Source organism: Ictidomys tridecemlineatus, chromosome 13, assembly GCF_052094955.1.
Source record: "Ictidomys tridecemlineatus isolate mIctTri1 chromosome 13, mIctTri1.hap1, whole genome shotgun sequence".
In the NCBI taxonomy this organism is placed as follows: Eukaryota; Metazoa; Chordata; class Mammalia; order Rodentia; family Sciuridae; genus Ictidomys; species Ictidomys tridecemlineatus.
In genome coordinates, this window is record NC_135489.1 from 15,125,175 (window position 1) to 15,130,786 (window position 5,612).

The window sequence follows — 5,612 nt, forward strand, 5'->3', positions numbered from 1 at the left end:
GTCCCAGAGATTTGGAAATATTGTATTTCTATTTTCACTTGTCCTAAGAATTTTTAAATTTTTTCTTCTGAGTTTTTCAATGACCAGTTCATCATTTGAAAGTATATTGTTCAATCCTCACGTGTTTGTATCAGTTTTGTATTTTTTCATGTTGTTGATTTCTAATTTCATTCCATTATGATCTGATAAGATGTAAGGATTTAGTTCCACTCTTTTTAACTTACTAAGACTTGCTTTCTGGCCTTAAATATTATCTATTTGGGGGAAAGTTCCATAAGCATCTGAAAAGAAAGTGAATTCAGCTGTAATTTGATAAAACATTCTAAAGATGTTTACTAAGTTCATTGGATTTATAGAATGATTTAAATCTATAGTATCTGTTGATTTTATGACTGGATGGCCTATTAGTGTATCAATATTATACCACATTATTGTATTGGAGGCTATCAGAGCCTTTATGTCTCAGTACTTCTTGTTTCATCTTCTTAGATGCACCAACATTTGAGGCATATTCACTATTGTTACATCTTATTTTTGGATTGTTCCCTTTACCAATATATGCTGACCTCCTTTGTCTCTTCTAATTAATTTTGACTTGAAGTCTGCTTTGTTTAATATGAGAGTAGCTACTTCTGCATGCTTTTGTGCCCCATTTGCATAGACTGTTATTTTCTATCTTTCACTTTCAATCTGTGGATGTGTTTGCCTCTGAGGTGTGCTTCCTGCAGACAGCAAATACTTTGGTCTTTTTTTTTTTAACCCAAACTTCTTTCTAGTTTATGTCTTTTAATTGGAGAATTGAAACCATTTATATCCAGTGTTATCATAGAGAGGTATATATTGTTATTGTGTGTGTGTGTGTGTGTGTATATTGCTGTCATTTGATTTATTTCTAATGTTTTGCTTTGATCCTAATTCTCATTGGCTTGCCTATTCTTCTAATGAGATTTATTCTTTCCCAAGCTCTTTGGTTGCTTTATTTTCATCTTCTACATGTGGGTTCCTTTAAATATCCTCTGCAAAGCTGGATTGGAAGTCATTAATTACTTTAGTTTATGCTTATCTTGGAAAGTTGTTATTTCTTCCTGTATACTGATTGATAGATTGGATATAGATGTTTGGCTGGCAGTTATTTCCTTTCATGGTGTGAAATACATTATTCTGAGCCCTTATGAAATGTAGAGTTTCTTCTAAGAACTCTTAAGCTATTCTGCTTTCCCTCTAAATGTTTCCTGGTGTCTCTCTTTTGTAGCTTTAAAATTCTTTCTTTGACCTTCACTTTTGACATTTTAACTACAGTGTGTCATGAAAGTTTCTTTTCTGGACCTGTCAATTTGGGGTTCTAAATGCCGACTGTATATCCTTCTTGTTACCAAGGTTTGAAAAATGTTTTGGTAATTTTACTGACCAGGAACTATTGATGCCATTAGTCTGTATCATGCTGCTTCCTCAGTGAGGATGAGCTTTAAGTTTAGTCTCTTTAGGTTTGTCCTACAGTTACTTTATATTCTAGTCATAGTTTCTTTTTTTCTTTTTTTTGGGGGGGAAAGAAAGTATATTTAGAATTAGACAGCTGGACTCTGTTTAGATGATCCCAATTTTGTTGGCTACGTCCAAAGCATCATAATCAGGAGCCAGTCGAACATATGCCTTTTTCTCTCCCTGGAGCCTGATCAGGGTGTTAAACTTGGCCACATCAATGTCCTAGAGCTTCTTGACAGCTTGTTTGATCTGGTGTTTGTTGACCTTGACATCCACAATAAACCCAAGTGTGTTGTCTTCAATCTTCTTCATGGCTGACTCAGTGGTCAGAGGGAATTTGATGATGGCTTAGTGGTCAAGCTTGTTTCTCCTGGGGGCACGCTTCCGATGATATTTGGGTTGCCTCCGGAGCCGCAGTGTCTTGGGTCATCGGAAGGTGGGTGACATGTAGATCTTCTTCTTTTTATGACTGTGGACACCCTTCAACACTGCTTTTTTGGCTTTCAAAGCATTTGCTTTGGCTTCAGCTTTGGGAAGGGCAGGGGCTTCCTTCTTAGCTTTCGGCACCATCTTTGTGAAAAGCTCTAGTCATAGTTTCTTAATTTTTTTCTTTCATACTGCATGGATGTCCAAGGTTGGACACCTCATTTTCAAGCTCTGAGATTATCTCATCTTCTTTATCTAGTCTATTGGGAAGAATTTCAATGAAATTTTAAAATTTGATTTATTAGGCCTTTCATTTCCAGGGTTTCTGTTTAGCTCTTTTTCAGAATCTCTCTGTTGGAATGCTCTTTCATATCCTGTATTTTTTCCCTTAGCTCATTCTTTAGATATTTTTAAATTTATTGATAATTTTAACCATCAACTTTTTAAATATTTTGACAAGGGTTTCATGTAGTTTGATATCTGTGGATTCAGTTATTGGAGGATAATAAACTTTTGGAGGCATCTTTTAGACTTGTTTCTTCATGTTTCAGAAACATACCAGCACAGGTGTGGTCTTTTCCAACATCTCCTTCCTTGACAAAAGCAAACTCTGCCACCAGTTTTTCTTTTCACCTGGGCAAATGCCTGGTTGAAGGGATATGGGAATTACACTGTTTTCTCACTCTGGAAAAAAAAGTGCACAGTCACTGAGCTCAAATAAGAGAAGATGTGTCATACACCCAATTATGGTTTGGATCTTAGTTGTCCCCAAATTCTCATCTGCTAAAGGTTTGGTCATCATCCTGTGGTGCTGTTGAGAAGTAGTGGAGCATTTAGCAGGTGGGGCCTACTGAAGAAAATTAGGTTACCGGGGGCACCCTGAAGAGAATATTGGGATCCTGAGCCCTCCTCTCTTTTCTTCCTGGCTGCCATGAATTGAGAAACTTTAAACAAACACATTTGACTATCACAAAATTCTGCCTCACCACATACCCAAACACCATGAAATAAATAACTGTAGACCAAAGTCTTTGAAATCATCATCCAAAATAATTTTTTACCCTTTTAAGTTGTTTACCTCAGGTATTTTGGTGCCAGTGATGGAAGTCTGACTGAGGCACACCATTAAGTCACTTTAGACATTTTAAGAAATGAATTGAAGATTTCCTAGTCAAAAGCAGAAGCAACCTGAACACTAGTAATTTATGAAGGAAATCAAGATGTGTTTTCTAGGTGTTACAGGACCTCTTCTAGAGTCTTAAATCTCTTGGACATATGAAATAATTCACCTGTATGGAATTTGACTTTACAAAACAGTTCATTGTCCTCTACAGACTTTTTAAAAATATAACTGTGAAACAACATTACTTTTTCTCTTTCCTATAATGTAAGATTTAGTAGACAGCAAAAAAAAAACTTTGTTATTTTGCAACTTCTTATTTTGTAAGTCATAGGAAAATCCAAGAGCCTGGTGTATATTATCATACAAAACTATCAACCCTATTTCACCAGATGCAATCAAAAGCAGTAAAATAGCAGAAACACCATTCGAGGCATATAATACAAGAGAATCTAAATTAATGAAATCATAAAGGGAGGAATATCAAGTTTTATTACAAATTTGTTTGCAATAGTTTTATCCAAGCAAAGGTTCACCTATATATCTAAGCATGGAGTTTTGATTAACAGAAAAGTTGGGCTGTAAAATGACAGAAAGTCCCCTTAATTAAAAACTAATTTAAATTATGAAGATTATATTTATAATAAAGCTTTGAAAATATATCTGCTGCACATAGAAACCTATAACTTTAAGTATATATTGAGTTTTTAGATTGTTTACTGGTAGAGCCTTAATGAAGCAATAAACCTTGCCAGAATCCATCTCCACACTAAAGCAATAGATTTTAAATGTCAAACTGTACTTCTCCAACCCCCCAAATTCACTGAAAAGCAAGAGGTAGGTGTTCACAATGGGCTCTATTGATATAAAGAACACCAGGTTCCTTGCAAAGGAGACTCATCTCCAGATTTGGGTTGCAAGTCTGTCTCTCTGTCTCTCTCTCTGTCTCTCTCTGTCTCTCTCTGTCTCTCTGTCTCTCTCTCTGTCTCTCTCTCTCTCTCTCTCTCTCTCTCTCTCTCTCTATATATATATATATATATATATATATATATATATATATATATATTCACTTGAGCATCTAATTGCAGCCTACATGTTATTGAGCATGAAGTGACTAAACAATGTTGCCCTGAGCTGAGAATGGAAGTTTATTGATATATGAAGTACCAGGGAATGTTTGCACACAAAAAGAAACTGTCTTCATCAATAAGAAATTGAATTTAATAACCAAAAGTGTCTTTAAGAATTGCTCCCGTGATCACAGTGGGCAAAATGTGGAGTCCTACAGAGAATGTGCAATCCCCAGGTAGACTACGCAATCATAAAAAATATTAGGTTAGAAAAACGTAAATAAATATAGCTAATGCTTATATAACATTTACTTTATGAAATCACAAGTAAAAGTGCTTCATACATATTAGTTCACTTAATTCTCAAAGTAATCCTTGAAATGATCATGATGATAATAATTATTGAAATTGAAGAGAGAAGAAAATGAGGCATGTACTTAAAATTTTTATACGTGCACAAAAAGTTATTATGATAAACCTAACTAGCATGACATGATTTTATTCTTAAGTGTGGTTAACATTTCTGAGAATGTACCAATAAGATGGGAATTTTATGTCTATATTTTCATGTCACTTGTGTGTGCATATGTGTGTACGTGTTACTAGGGATTAAACCCACGGGTGCTCACTGAACTACTTCATCATTGCTAGTAATTTTGTTGTTGCTGTTGTTGTTGTTGAGACAGGGTCTCACTAAGTTTCCCAGGCTGGCCTCAAAATTGAGATCCTCCTGCCTCAGCCTCCCCAGTCATTGGGATTACAGTTGTGTACCACCATGGCATGTTTATATCAAATCAGTAAAGATACTGTGAATAAAATAGATGCCCCCCAAAAAGCAGTGGTTCTACCTATTTCAGAAAAAAAAAAGAATCAGGAGTTCACGTGGAAAATCCAATCCCTTGGGGCTGGGGCTGGGGCTCAGTGGTAGAGCACTTGCCTAGCACGTGCGAGGCACTGGGTTTGATCCTCAGCACCACATAAAAATAAATAAGTAAAAATAAAATAAAAGAAAAGCCAATCCCTTCAAAGCTACTACTAACTTTAAGTTTCTTCTCTTTAAAGTCTTTTCCACCTTGTTTCATTGTTTAAGAAGTTTTCTTTTATGATGATCAAAGGTATTTGGCCTCTGGAATGAGAATGTGCAAAACTGGGCTACTGTTGTAGATGGATCTAATGTACTAATAGTTCAGATCTCTGAACCAATGTAGGTGCATTTTAATTAAAGGGAAAGAAGTACAGATGAGATCATAGCAACTAGATTATAATTCTAGCTCTGTTATGCTTAAAATGAAATAGGAACAACTGACATGTTCATTTGGTTCTTATTTATAGAACAACATAATTAGACTAAAAATTTTTAAACTCCTATTTAATTAAAATTCCTCAAGTATAAATAAGTTAACATCAAAACCTAATTTCCACTTAGAAAGATAAAAATGATTTTAGTAAAAACTTATATGTTTTTGAAAGACAAAAACTACCCAAACTCAGTCAATTTGTGCATACATATTGGG

General features: G+C 35.0%; 1 pseudogene; it reads right to left on the reverse strand.

Moving 5' to 3' along the window:
- Positions 1-1,552: 1,552 nt before the first annotated feature.
- LOC101976249 (large ribosomal subunit protein uL23 pseudogene) lies at positions 1,553-2,052 on the reverse strand (annotated as a pseudogene).
- Positions 2,053-5,612: the final 3,560 nt, after the last annotated feature.